This window comes from Sphaeramia orbicularis, chromosome 2, assembly GCF_902148855.1.
Source record: "Sphaeramia orbicularis chromosome 2, fSphaOr1.1, whole genome shotgun sequence".
In the NCBI taxonomy this organism is placed as follows: Eukaryota; Metazoa; Chordata; class Actinopteri; order Kurtiformes; family Apogonidae; genus Sphaeramia; species Sphaeramia orbicularis.
In genome coordinates, this window is record NC_043958.1 from 14,060,029 (window position 1) to 14,075,739 (window position 15,711).

At 38.5% G+C, this 15,711-nt stretch overlaps 1 long non-coding RNA gene across 1 annotated transcript; it reads right to left on the minus strand.

Moving 5' to 3' along the window:
• Positions 1–1,140: 1,140 nt before the first annotated feature.
• On the minus strand, positions 1,141–15,427 carry LOC115436533 (uncharacterized). Its single transcript, XR_003937846.1, has 3 exons — positions 15,291–15,427; positions 13,812–13,818; positions 1,141–1,150 (listed from the first exon to the last, which is right to left on the minus strand). It is a non-coding gene; the product is annotated as an uncharacterized LOC115436533 (long non-coding RNA).
• Positions 15,428–15,711: the final 284 nt, after the last annotated feature.

Sequence of the window (15,711 nt, forward strand, 5' to 3'; positions counted from 1 at the left end):
AGAATCAAATTGAAGTCCTTTGACATCAGAAATGGAGAGCATGTCCAGGGTAGCGTTGTTTAGTAGGCAAAAGCTTCAGAGAGAGATGGTTGAAAATTTGTTGAATTACACAGTTTTTACATTTTCCCCTTTTCCTTTTTTATTTTAGCCCTCCCCAACTATTTTTCTAACTCTAATTAAGTCATTTTTATGCATAATCCTCAATATTAATTCATTTATTCATTCATTGATATTCTGTAAACGCTTATTTCCCTGCAGGGTCACAGGGGGGCATGAGCATATCCCAGCTTACACTGGGGGAAGGCAGGGCGTGCTGGTAGTTCATGGCAAGGCCCTTAATCTAAACAAAACACAGCATTGTGTAGAAGTCTGTCGGAGACCCTGCATATTAAAACATGCAGGGTGTCATATGTACATATGTCCGATGCATGTGTCAAACATGATGCCCTGAACATGTGTCAACGCAACGAGGTGGGAATCAGAATGCGTAGAAGTTTCCAAAACATCTATAGGTTTGTGGGCTAATATTACCAACGACTACTGTTATTACTGACTCCATCTTAGTTTTTGGCCCCAGAGGGATCAGAGGTTTGAGACTTTTTAAGAGGAAGGGGTGAAAATTAGTGACTTCTTGAAAACAGCAGCCATCAGGAAAATTTAGTTGCAGTTTTAATGGACACAGTTGCATAATGTATAAACACATAAATTTGTGGGCGAGCTGTACGGCTGCATTACAATAACATATTCATGCAAACAGCTAATGTGGCAGACAGATCAGGTGGAATTAGGTTTCTTTGACAGTCTTGTTACAGTAACTTCATTGCACTTCATAGACCTATTTATTTGGGAAAGAAAGTATAAATTTATCATATTCATTAAAAAGGTGTCTTGAAAGTGTGACTCAGCAGGTGAGTCAGCTACCAATCAGAGTCTTCTATGAGCCCTAAAATCTCATTATTACAGCAATAATGCCGTAACACCCCACAGTGCACTCAATGCAGGGTCCTAATAAAGTGAATGACACCTTAATGTCTCATGGAAAAAAATCATCTGCCTTGAATTTCTAGAGAAAAGCTGTTGTTTTTTTGTGTGGGAATCAGTTAGAGCCCGGTTCTTCTGGAGCTGACATTCAGCAACCATCAGTTTGATTCTGCTTTAAAATGCTTGTGCATTGGCTTCAGTTTCAAGCTGTGGTTGTTGCCCCTTGGCTGCACACATAGACTGTATAAAAGAAGGCTGCACATCATTTTAGACATACAGACTGCTGATTGTCCACAGTTTCAGGAGAGGAGGCAGTGTGTGTTGGTGCCATGCTGAGAGCACTCACATTTAAAATTCTGGGATGGCAAGCTCAGATGTCTGACATTTAATTAAATGTGATTTTGCAGTACTTCGTCTTAACTCCAGAGCAAACAAAACACCGGAATCTCCTGTGAAGCTGAAAGGCTTTTGACTGAGCACACCTGACTTTGTAAAAGGGAGAAGAAAACATACATCCTGGAGTTTTGGTACATTTCCTGTATTGTCTTCACACAGTCATGCAAACAAGCTGATGTGTGCCACTGTTCAAGTAACAAGCTATTTGATCCCTGTCTGAACAAAGTCCAGCAGCTTTGTGTCCTTGACCACAACTTCCCTCATTGTAAGAGACCCTGGATGGCAGCTATGATAAAATATGCTGGCTGGAATAATCAATGTAAATAAAGATGCAGATAAGATGTAAACAAATGCCCCTGGGATGTAGTTTGGTTCAGTCCATGGGCCACCTATTTTATCTTAGTGAAAAGCAGCCATTCCAGTCAGCCTTTATGGCCTCACATAGATGGCCTTGTGCTTAATTAACGTCAGCAGAGGAACGAACAAGTCGGTCCTGCTGCGCTTTGGTGTCTCTTAGAAGCTTACAGATTACAAATACATATCTGCGGTGCATACACACTGTTATCTCCCCGGCCCACCACGAGGTGCTCACAGCTGCAGGCTTTCACAGTATAATCAAAGAGCCCTGTCAAAAGCCATTAGCGTTTGTGTTTGCTTTGTTTTCCAAATATTGTTTTAATGCACTTTCCGAGTGCATGTGTGTGTACATGTCTTGGGTACATGTGTTCAGTGTGCAGGGATGGGAGTCTTTTCAGGTGGAAAACCCAAATAGAAAGATGCACTAGTTGTGGAAAGATCCACATCTTAATTAACTCTGACCCCAGTAATTTATTGCAGGTCTGACCATACAGACCAATCCCATGGGCAAAATTACAAACAAAGCAAGATCATTGAAACACATCCTGCGATAGAGAACAGTCGTCCCATCCATTTTCAGGATATCTTTTAATTATTTGGCCTTTTTTGTGCAAACTAGAACCAGCTGTCCTTTTAGCTGGTAAACTGGGTGACAGTTTGGTATAGTGTATAAAAAATCTACCAAACAGAAATAGAATAGAAATAGAAACAGAAATATAACTCAGTGAGGAATTAGAGCTTACAGAGAACCTAGAGACACTTATTTATAGATACAGTATGTTTACAGTAGTACATTCACACCATGAAGTGTCAAGTAACAAAGTACAAATACTTTGTCACCTTACTTAAGTAGAAATTTTGGTTATCTATACTCCTTACATTTTCACGCAATTATCAGTACTTTCTACTCCTTACATTTTAAAAATATACTCGTAACTCCCATTTCATTTCAGCTTGTTTTCATTCCGGCTTGTCACTGTTCAAATAAAATAACACTATCTAGATAAATCGTCCCATCTGGATAGAGTGAGTTTGATTGTGATTAGATGAGAAGTAAAAACATATACCATTCCGACACCCTAATGGTGTGTACTCAATCCATCACACCAGAATTTTTGCCCCATTCCAATACTTATAGACAACAAGTCATCATATCTACCGCTCCATGAAACACCTGAATGTTCAGTAGGACACATATATGGTTCTTTAATACATTTGAATTGTACTAAAATGCGTTCATTTTCAATGGGCATTTATATGGCTGAAACAGGTAGCTTAGTGCATCCCCAATTTTTCTGGGGAGGTGGGGTAGTGCACCATAGGCCCCTGTGGCACGGCCTAAGCTTTTGTCCTAATGGCATTTTTTTCCCTTGTATTTACTTTGTATATACATTTCAGTAGTTTTCAGTAGTTTTGAAACCAGAACTTTTATACTTTTACATAAGTAAAAAGCTTCAACTTCTACAGTAGTCTTTTTAAACCCTAGTAGCTATACTTCTACTTGAGTAATCAATGTGGATTCTTTTGACACCTCTGTTTACACCCTATACAGGAGGCAATGGGAGATTCATTTGATAAAAACAAAACATTTGCTGTTATTAGTAGTGTCAGGAAAAAAACAGACAATGGCTCATATCACATGAGAGATCCTTTGCTGGGTTGACTGCCTTGAAGTGTCACAAAGGTGTCACTTCCATCAGATATTTCACACAGTTCACAGTGTTGTGGTGAGGTTGATGTAGCTCTCATTAAGACCTGCTACATCCTTTTTATTCCACAACTTTGAACGCTTGATTCTGATTGATTAATGATGACATCCTACAGACTTATTTCTATGGCTATGTCCACACTTAATATGAATTTGTTATGACATGTTTATACCTCTGACCCTGTGTTATAATCAAATCTCCAAGGTTGTGTTGTAATGTGGATGGACAGAAACAGACTTTTGCTTGGTGACAGACACATATTCTCTTTCTGATTGGGTTGTTTCAATAATTTCTCCTTCCCTGAACCCTCACGTCTCTTTCATGTGACCCTTTGCACAGAAAAATAGAATGTCGTCCTTGAGTAGTAGCTGTTAACAGTAGCTTAACATAACACAATTATGATCGTTTCTGTCCTTGTTGTCTCTGCTCTAGGCTTTGTGAGTTGAGTTCTGTGTTTTATTGGGAGCAATAAGCAGCAATATCCATGTCCTTGTCATGTGATATGTATTTCCAAGCTTGTTGTCGTGCTTGGAGATTATTTCTGAGACTTTGTTTCAGAAATGCAAATGTGGACTAACAGTGCATTAGAGGGGTTATAGCCTATAGATATAGTGCCAGATCTTCCCCAATCTCAGGAGTTCATTTTTAAATCAATCGGAGAATTTTAATGTCATTGCTGTTGAATTATTGATGTCTACAGTAGGAAGCCATGCACTAAGCAGGATAATGGACAGTGAGCTGCACTGATGGTTTACTTTGCTGTACATTAGCACTTGCTTTGTCAATGATGTTTTGTTTGAGTGACACTAAAGAGTAAAAAAGTTGCATACTTTCCCTTATGTTGACAAAACTTTACCATATGAGCATAAGTCCTATGTGGGTTTGCAAGAAGTTAATGAGACATGAAATTAGCTCCACTGTGCAGGAACCCCAGCATCCACCAATCAACCAATGGGGAACCGCCTCTGGCCAATTTCAGTAGTTGGCCTTATTAAGTACAGTATCTCACAGAGCACTGATTTACATTCATGACGTGACTCTGGGAAACTGGGTGGAGATCCACCCTGTCCAGTATCCAGTAAACAATCAGTATGATTATTTAAATCACAGACAATTAACATATTCACTTCAGTGTCATATTTATCTTTTATCATATTTGTCACCTCTTTCCTCCTTGGTGTCTATAAAAACAGGAAGTTCCTCATCGCACTTAGTGTTTGTTTCTGACACTTTTGATTAACTCTGGTCCACACTCAAGCATAAAAAAACACAATAATGCACAAATAGCAGAAGAAGAAGACGTCTGATCTGAGCTAGAAATAGTGTACTCTATTGAGATGACCTGATCCCTCTATGAATATGAACATTTCAGAGGGTAATAAAAACACAACCATTACTCATTTTGCACAATTATGCTCTAATGAAAACCATTTTTATTTGTATTAATTGTGAGCACTGTATCCTATTTATGTACTCTCCCTAAGTCTTAAACCCTGGCCCTTTATGATAGTGAACAAGCAGAATTATACAGAATGTATTTTTATATTAACCCTTTCATGCACGAATTATGACAACCATAGTCACGATTTTTTTCTTTCTTCTTGTTTTTATCCCCCCCTTAGGCATGAAAAAAAAAGCAATTGAGTTTTTTTTTATGAAGTTACAAAAATGTCCATGCATTTAATTTTTGAAGTAAAGAAACATGTTTAAAACCCAATATCAGAAAGTGAGATAAAAACGAAAGAAAAGATTTTAGTCCTACTAATCTGATGTTTTCTCACATTTTAACATATTCTGCTGCTAGTTATTACTCACTTCATGGAGATAATATGCAAAAAAAAAAAAAACTTTTTGTCTAACAAATAACAATTGATTTACACTAAAACATGTTACTGCAGATCAGGTTTATCAAGAACAGCAAAGTTACAGTAATGGGATGAATTGCAGTGTATGGGATGATGTATAGCGTCCACTGTGTTGGCTGATATGAACTAAAACAACAAAACCCATGAATATACAAGAGAACAACTGTAGAATAGCTGTCCACTGTAGTGACCACTATGCATGAAAGGGTTAAAGGCATTATGTATAAAGTCAGGAATTTGGCAATAATTAATCTCTCTCATTCAAGTGTGCAGTGCAGTATTTTAATTTATGATTTAGAATAGCTGTGATAACCATCCAAAAATAGCACAATTATAACAATCATAATAATATCTGTCTTTTATGGCTTTGTTTACATTATATCTAGCTTCATCGACCACTGCTGCTCTTGCTCCCTTCTTGACCAGGACAAGGCAGGGACTCTGAATTGTGTGCCAGAAACTTGAAATATTTTAAAAATGTCATTTTTTTTTAAGACGGAAAAAGACGGGATCAAGTGGAGTGTTCAATCCATGAGCTTTAGTGTTTCAGGCAAAATAATGAATATGGTGAATGAAAATGGATAATACCAACACAACAAATTCAGAAGCAGCACAATGTTGTGAGCTCAGTATCAAGTCAGCTGAAGTGTATTTGCGCTTCATATTGATCATCTTAAAGTGCACCGAGCTGGATCTGCTTTGTTTGTTTGCAACCTCTTTCCTAATCTCTTGTTAGAATCTTCAAAAAACACCAACACTGAACAAAATATGAGGAATAGTGCACGGATGACATGTCCACTGGTGAGGACACCAAAGTCCTGGTCCTTATGGTTTCCCTTATTAAATCTATACCATTTTCAGACGATCCACTGTAGGAGAAAGGATTTGGAGCCTTTGATCTGGAAAAAAAAAGATCAGCAATTCAATATTTACTCACATTTTTGCTGCATTCTGTGTTCATTGTTATCCATGTTTTTGGTTGTCCGGGAATGAAAACAGGCTTCTTCCTGAGGACAAATTGCCTTGAGATGTCCCCTGTTGAATTTTCAGCTTGGGGATTTATTTTTAAAATGTAACTACAAAAGATAGACAACAGTTCATTTCACACTGGTGTGTGCATTGTACATATTTTACTTTGAATGTGTCCCTGCTGAGTTCTCTGTAAGTGCTTTTTGGTTAGCAAATACATAAAATGGACACTTCAACTTCTAACAAAGCTCAGGGTAAGAAAGAGGCATGAAAAGATTACAGATGTGTATATTCACAGCAAGCTGCCTATTATATAGAGCATATTGGATTTAGCCTTGTACCATTGTGGTTTCAGCCAAACGTCTGGGCCATGCTGAACGTCAAATAATGAATGAATGTATGAAAAATAGCAACATTAATCATTAAAAGGAACACATATTCTACATTATAATACATATTACAAATTGCCACTCTTTAAATCACGCTATGTCAGTGTATTCTATTATAGACTATATTTGTTGCATTAGGATAAGGACATCTTTGTGCTGGATCAGAAGATAAATGTTCCCATACATCATGTGAGTGAACACAAGTATGTTAGGAACATTACATCCTTCTGCTGAATGACTCTCTGGATGAACAGGAGGGAGGCAGTCACTCAGACAGCTCATAAGTTAACATGGGCATGTATATTTTATTTTCCCCACAAAATTAATGAAATCAGAAGCAGATGCTGATGTTATTCAGGTCGACACAGAAAATGGGAACAGAGCTCAACCTGAGGAAAAAAAAAACTGTTGAAGCACCCAGCCGAGGAAACAGAATAATGTGCAACCATGACTGACAGGACGGCAAATACAGGTACATTCAGAGACGGGTTTTTCGGAGGTGTCGTCTTGGTTTTTAGAGGCCTAATGACCACATTTGGGGGAGGTGGGGAAAAATGAAGGTTAAGTCAAAGATACTCTACTAAAAGAACTGTAATCTCTCGACGCCAATGATATCAAATGTTCACTTCCTGTCTCTTAAGTGGTTGAGGTCAGAGGGTTTGAGAACGTGGATGGAAGAAAGTAAAAAGGTCTAAATAATAATAGTAAAAATAATAATACCCTAATAGCATGCTTTTAATGGGTAACTAGTATTTTTTATCATAATTATCATTCACTTCATTTTAAACCAGTTTTTTCCTCATTTAGATGAGATGTTTGACACAAGATCTCATGAGAGTTCAGCGTTGACACAGACGTCAGTATCAAGCAAAATTAGTTTTCTAGTTTCCTCTTTATCTGTGCGTCTGAGAAATGTCTTAATGTCAGAATATTCACAAGATATGGGACCACTTTTGGGGTGAAAGAATTGATTGAAATCTGCAAATCCCATTCATTTCTCTCAGGATGAATGGGACAGAAAATAGCTGTAGTCCTAAAAGGGCGGGGCTGTGCAGAAACCATGTGACACTGAGACAGGAAGTGACTCTCCAGGGAACAGTCTTGTTTCCCCAATCACGTTGGGTTAAATTGTGCAGGCTAATGCTTATACCAACTTACAGAGGACACCAACTGCACTGTCAAACAGCAAATATTAAGTTAAATGCTGCAAAGTAATTTCACCTTCTAATAAATGTTAACTATTGCATTTGACAACATTGAAGTGATCCTTGCTTCATGTGTAAACTCTCTAATAGTAGACCATATCCAAGGTCAAAGTATTATTAACATTAGCTAATGTAGTTTGAGTTATGCTACCTAGTGGAGGTGTAATTAACGTTAAACATCATGAAACAACTGAAGAAAAATAAGTTTTATTCCTTAAAAACAAGCAGTAAAAATCAAATGCAGCAGACGAACAAGGTGTCAAACATATGTGTCAACCCTACAAAAGCAGGTATCGAAGCCTTTTATTAGCCTTAAAAGTCCTTTATTGAACAAGACATTTCAAAAGGATCAGTACACTTATTAGAGGATCCAAATAAAACAAGTGAGACCAGAATGATGATTAAAAAATGAACTGAGTTTGTATTTCAAGAGTGCAGATGACTTTTAAATGAGTGAGTGGAATGTCTCCAGCATCTTATTGAGTGCATTATACACAGTTTCAGTGAGTCAAGTATACCTTTAATATTTATTTTATGCTGTTATTACTACAGGATCTTTATAAGAACTAAAGTTGTTCTTTTTCTGGCAGTTCAAAAACAGTTGGAGGTTAACAAACATCATCCACCTGTACAATCATACTCTTGTAACATGGCAAATGTGTGCTTTTTTAAAAATAATAATCACGGCAGGGTTTTTTTTTTTTTCTTTTGCTCACAAGAATTTGACAAGTGCCTGGGAATAAATAGAAGACAAGCTGAGAGGCTGCTCAGTGTTTCAGACCAGATATAATGTATTTGTCCAGCTATTCAACCTAAAAATATATGAATTTAAGTCATTTATTATTCTCCCTTTGTGCAGCCCTTTGGAGGCTCTTATATTTAACGTCTCCGCTGCCTTTTCACTTCAATTAAATTCTGTCTTTATTAATCCCAATGGAGGCGACTCATTCAAACACCAAAAGGTCTACAAAGGTGCTTATTGGTGGGCTTTAAAGCAGGGAGGTAGACATTCTGTGGAGAAAACCATTAAGCCCACACTCTCTCATTTACGTGTAATTTAGCTGGCTTTCACTGTCTGTGCCTGTTTCATTTAAAAACACCTAGGTGGTCACTCTTGAGTGTGTGCTTGCTCATGGTAATTATATGTGTGCGTTAAAAGTTGCTGTAATTGCCAAGTTTTACAATACATATGATCTGCATATCTCACATCCATCTGTGATTTTTTTTTTTCTGTCCCTTATTTGCTACAGGAAGCTACCGCTGAAGGAAGAAAATGGAAAAGAGTCTCTCAAGCCAGATACAATTGAAATCAAAGTGCACAGTGACAACAGCATCCACACAAAGCCCGACGACAGCAAAGCGTAAAAAGGGATGGTCCCCTCACCACCAAAAGAACATTCGGATCACGAGACCAAACCCAGAGAAACTACAACACTGGAAAATAGTGGAGTAAAATACCATATCTGTTTATAACTATGCCCCAATGAATGGCATGTGTAAATATAAATAATAGAGAGAAATAGAAAGGAAAGGGTCAACCTTTTTAGACACCCTGATTGATCAGTGTATCATGTTCTTACAAACATGGCATCAGTGGAAGGCTTTTCAGTGATTGATTGTATATTCTTTTTCTCTGACTTTCGTTTTTTTTTGTTTTTTTGTTTTTGTTTTTTTTTTGTCTCCTCATCGCTGTTGTTCTTCTTATGATGCTTTCTGTCATTTTGTTTTTTAGTTTACAACCCACATCAGACTCTCATGCAGATCCAATCACATACCAGTCACAAATATAGGGCAAAGCTTGTACGCGATTGTGCCGCTGAGCTCACAATGCTCTCGCTTTTTTTTTTTATGCCAGAGCAAATGCAAGGGCCAACCCTCGCCCACCACTGGATATAATTTAAACCCAGTCGCCTGTTTCCATGCCTGAGTGTTAAGACTACTACCTTTATATGCCTTTAATAGCCAAGCTAGGTGTCTAGCTAATGAGAGGCAAATGCTGAAGTGGCTTTTGGAGCTGAAGGTAAACAACTCTTAATGAGAGTTAAGGCACCATAGCTGGAGAAAAAAACACAGGTTAGAGGAGAATTTATTTCCAGTAACATTTCAGTGGTGAGGAATTGAATTAACCAGGACCTAAATGATAAATGTGAAGAAGAATTTGGACATAATGAACCATCTTTGAAGGGCTATCAAACTGTAGTTTGTGTTGCGAGAAAACAAACTTGCTAAAACGAGCAAAACACAAAAATTGGTAAGGAAGAGAGGAAAAAGTCTACGGTTCAACTCGGTAGCAAACAGCACTGATGTCATTGTTAGAAAAAGCCTTTTGTATTGAATCTTGCTCTTCAGCTGTTACATTCTTAAACTATATGTGCATAAATCTCCATTTGTGTTCAGACCACATACAATATACAGTACACTGTTGCCAGAGGTGACCTGCACTGCAAGCTAATTTCCGCTTTACAACACGAGTAATGAAAAATGTAATGTCTTTGTGTCAAAATGCCCTGAATGGTGTGATGTAATCGTCGCCGTCTGTGAATGCAGGAAGAACAGTGAACGGTAGGGCTCAAGGCATGGGAACAAACATATGGACGAGAAATTATTCAAGCCAACACGTGTATGTTTTAATTAATGGGAAACATCAGTTTCACTGTCACTGTCTCAGATTTGCCTCCGAAGCATTTGTTTTAGTTCGTTTTTAGATTTTGGGCTGATCTCTCTAATGTTGTCATGTGTTGTACATAGGTGAAAAAAAAGAATATTTTACAGAGCTTTTATGTAAATATACCCAAAAGGATGTGTCTTTTTTCAAATGCAACAGGCTTGGCTATTTTTTTTTTCCTTTTATGCTCAGATGAAGTTGACAAAATGCTGTTTTTTTCTGTTGTGTTTTGGTCTAAAGTTCAGTGATGGTGTAATATTGCTTTTTCATTCGCTTTCCCGTGGAAAAAAATACCCATGCCCTGCAGCTATTTCACAGCATTTCAAAGGAGGCAGTAATTACAGCATTAGTGTGCCTTCTCTTATTTATTTTTTTCCTCCTACCACTTGCAGCCTGGTGCCATTCCAGGTGAGTGTAGACCATCGAATGAATTCTTGATCTTTACTGTTTTTGCCCACATGAAAAAAAAGGTGTCAGAAGATAGAATTGTATTGTGATGCTGTGAATTCTGGGAAATGTAGTCGTAGGATTGTGGGTGGTAGATGACACTGGACAAAAACAATGTGTGTAGTACAGTGAAAATGTAGAATTTAAAGGTTCACTGTGTAAGTTGTGAGGACGTCTAGTGGTGCAGTTTCAGGATGCAGTCAACTGGAAACCCCTTGCCTCACCCTCCCACTGAAAATCTCAGATTGCTCAGTAGCAACAGCAGTAGTAGAGTAAGAGTTGAGGGAATATTAACTGTAGTCCACACTCAACATAGTAGGATGACAGCTGCTGGAAAACATAAAGAAGAGATTCATTGAGCTACTGTAGAAACATGACAGTTCATGGTATTACTCTGACAAAAACCCAGCCATTCTTATTTTCAGGTGATTGTACTGCAATGAAATAATTCTGAGAATTATATTCCATTTCTAGCCCTGCAATGAACTGGTGACATGTCCAGGGTGAACCCTGCCTTCGCCCATAAGTAGCTGGGGTAGGCTCCAGCGACCCTCGTGACCCTAGTGAGGATAAAGCGGGTTCAGAAAATGAATGAGTGAATGAATATTCCATTTCTGCAGGTAAATCCCTGTAATCTTACACATTGAACCTTTAAGGTCATGAGTTGTGTGTGTATGTGTGTGTGCATATATGCTTAGGTGGGTTGATGCACTTAATTGTCGACATGAATGAGGTTGCATGTATGTCTGTTGAATGTATCTGCACACCTTTGTTTACATCACTGAGTGTGTGTGTTTCCATTTAGATTTTCTTTTCCCCATAAAATGAAAGTATCAGTTAAAGATAATATTCAGAAATACGTCAAATTAAAGTCGAGTCGAGAACTTTCTTTTGCTGTAATTTATTTATCATTTATTATCTATTTAAATTAATGCCTATGATTAAGAACACTTTCTGACTGTATGCTGTGATTTGCAGCTTTGAAAGTTGTATATGTCAGGGTGACGACGTTCTGGGTGTGTGTGTACGGCCGTAAAATTCACTCGTGTTTCTCTTTGGATGTAGAAAAGTCAACTGGAGCTCTCACAGTGAGTTGGAGCGTGTGCTCTGATAGCTAAAACCTGATTACGTAGTAGTTCTCGACAGTGATTAATTCCCCAGGCTGCAGCACTCCACGCATTTGTCTGCAGGACCCCCTCCGAACCCCACCCCTCTTTTGCCACCATCCCCTCCCTCTCAACACACTCTGCTATCCCTGCCTCTCAGACTCCATTGGTTTTTATCTCAGCCCTCGTAGCACTGACTTTGTTTTCTTCACGGTGAGCTCTTGTACCTTGCATATCTCAAGTGGATGGTCCTGCCATGGAGTGGTTTCGCTGCCTGTTATGACAACTGTAAATATGGGAGCACAGTGCCTGGAGGCTATACGATTTGTACATGTTCTTTTGTATTTGAATATGAGCCTAAATCCCAAACCCCCCCACCCCCCACCCTTCTCTTCGTCTCCTTCCCCTTTCTGTCTCCACCACCACACCTCGGTCCTTATCTTCTGTGGGGGGTTAAACAGGTGTGTTTGAGCTCAGTGTACAGTATATGTCCTCTTTGTCCACCCCCTCCCCCTCCCCTCTGGACTGTCCCCGCTGAGTGTGCTTTGTGCAGGAGGTGGGAACTATTGATGTCTCTCTGTACGTACCTGTGGAACACTTGTGACTCCTGTCATTTGCCGCTGTAAATAAACATGTCCTGGTAGAAGAAAGTGAGATATTGTGATTCATGTGCTTTCGGTTTCCCTTCTCCAGCTGAAAAGTTCATGTCCTGGCAGGTCATAGAAGTGTTTTTGAGCAGCTGTTGCCATCTAAAGTAATAATGCGGTGTACAATTATGGCTTTCGCGTTTGATTTTAAAGTAGTTGCTCCAATTTTCAAGATAAAACTAGGTTTTTGAAAAGCGCTGGCAAATAGATGGGTTATTAAAAACTATCCATATTTGTCTGATATAAAAACATGTTATGTTTTTGCACTGCAGTCATGCAATTATAAATGTGCCGTTAAAAAAGGTTAAAGAAACACAACAGAAGCTATTTTCAGTGGCTGGTTTCAACTTTATAACACTGATGTCATGTTGTGTGTGATAAAATGCAACAATGTAATAATATAATATCAAATGAAAAGCAATTACTGAATTTCAGAATATGTTTTTAGAACACTGGCATATTTGCAGTGTCTGATTAAATAGATCTATTCTGAGTTGACTACACTTTTTTTTTTAAATAAATAACATGTCTACTAAGTAACATCTACAGACAGATTAGCAGTGTTTTCATAAAGTGTTAAGTGAATTTGAAGTGAATTTTTTGAAAAGGTGTAATAAAATGTGAACTGTGTTTTCCACAGATACGGAGCGAATAATCTAGGCAGCTTTGTTTCACCAAAGGTAATGCAGAAGGCCACATTACACAGAACAAAACAGTGAATACTGACTATTCATGAACGACGCAGAAGAATGATTTGTTTTCATCAATTTAATGAACCTGTTGAGGTAGATATGTTTTAAAACTTTATTAGAATATGTTGAAAGATGCAGCAAACAGCTCCATTTCTTTTTATGTGCATTTACTTTCTTGTTGGGAAAAAAGACAAAACCTATGTGAATTTCCATTGTCATTTTCATAATAAAAAGTATAACACCTTCATTTCATTGAAAACATAAAGGCTTTTGTCTCACTGTAAGTGAATAAGAATATGGTTTTGTAGAAAAAAAACTACGTAAAATTCATTAAAGAGGAAATAGTCATTAGGTCAGAAATGTAGTCAACATTTAAGGATGACTAATTTTCTTGGCAAACATCAGTCTTGGTTTCCCACGACGGCATGTACAACATAGAAGACTCAGTTTTGGTTCTTTTGGCCTTCTACAGTGGCAGAAGAAGAAATGGAGTTGAACACAAACTTCACATATGCACACAAACAACTTCCAATCTTACATATTTAATCCAATAAGAGCATTTATCAGCAGTTGTTCCACAGCTCCATTTAATACTTTGTTCTGATGGTCAGTCATGGTTCTGTACGGTGTGTTTTTCTATGTAGCAGACTGTAGCTATAAATAACAGACTGTTGCTATGTCACACGCAGTTCCAATGAAGAAACCTGGCAGAATTTTCATTTTTAAAAAGCAGTTTATTCTTCGTAAGGAGCCATGTAACGAGAGGCATAATGAACAGCGAGACGGTGCTTATCAAGACAAAACTCCAACTTTCAGAAGGAGTTTTGAACAATTACCAACTCACTCTCTATTATCTCTTACATTGCAGAATATATTTGTCCCCAAGAAAGAACTTACATGTTTACTTGCCAGTCTTGTGAAATAATTGCTGACTGATAATATAACATGATCAACTGATACTGATTGTTTAAAATGACATTTATTTGGCAGATTAACCAGCATATCTATCATATGCACCATGCTTGCTACACCTTTTCAGCCCAAGACCGAAAAGAGAAGTTTTGTGTCTTCTTGGGACCCAAACTCTGACAAACTCAACTGAATTGCCACAGATCTGGATCTCTTGGGTCCTGCTGAGGTAAACATTTACAGACTTTTACAGAGCACACTTTGCTTCATTTTTTATTAGGAAAATTAATTCACAACACAGGGGAGGAAGTCCTGCCTCAGGTGGAGGAGTTTAAGTATCTCGGATCTTGTTCACGAGTGAGGGTAGGATGGAGGCAGATTGGGGTGGCATCTGCAGTGATGTGGACGCTAAAGCGGTCCATTGTGGTGAAGGTGAAGCTCTTGATTTACCGGTCAGTCTATGTTCCGACCCCCACCTGTGGTCATGAGCTCTGGGTCATGACCAAAAGAATAAGGTCATGAGTTCAAGCGGCCGAAATGAGTTTCCTGCGCAGGGTGGGCTCAGCCTTAGAGATAGGGTGAGGAGCTTGGACATCCAGGAGCGACTCAAGAGTAAAGCTGCTGCACCACCACATCGAGAGGAGCCAGTTGAGGTGGCACCCCGGAAGACCCGGCACACACTGGATGGATTTTATCTCTCTGCTGATCTGGATTCCCCCGGAGGAGCATGTGGAAGTGGCTGGGGAGGGGGCTCTCTGGGCCTCTTTGCTGAGGCTGCTGCCCCCGTGACCCAGACCCAGATAAGCGGATAAAGACGGTACAGTACGGTAATTCACATGCACTATTAACTAACAACAACAGCCAAACTGGTAATGTAACACACTGGCATTGTCCACCAAATCTGAAATTAATAACAAGTTAAAATCATTCTGGAATTGTGGGAGTTTGCAGACATACAGTGCTGTGCAAAAGTCTAAGGCCAACATTATGTTTGTTGGTTCAGTAAAGTTCTAATAACCACATATAGGCATTTCTCAGTCTCTGTATTTAGATCCAATCTGGATATATGCAAAGTATGTACAACAGTAACAGGAAAAAAACAGCTTCTATAAAGAAAGTGGTCATATTCAATGTGACTTCCCTTAGTGTTTTTAACCCTTTTGTTCAGATAATGTGAGATTTACTGCATTCATTTTTGAATGTTTTATACCAGGTTTCATTCAACACGTCAGATGTTTCTGTTTGTGCTGCTTCTTGTCATGGGGTCAGAGGTCACAATAAATCGTGACTTTATCCCTTAGAACCCATTTAGTTCAGTTTTTTATGTATCTGTTAGGCTGTGCACATATATTTTCTTGTCGTATCTGAAGAAAA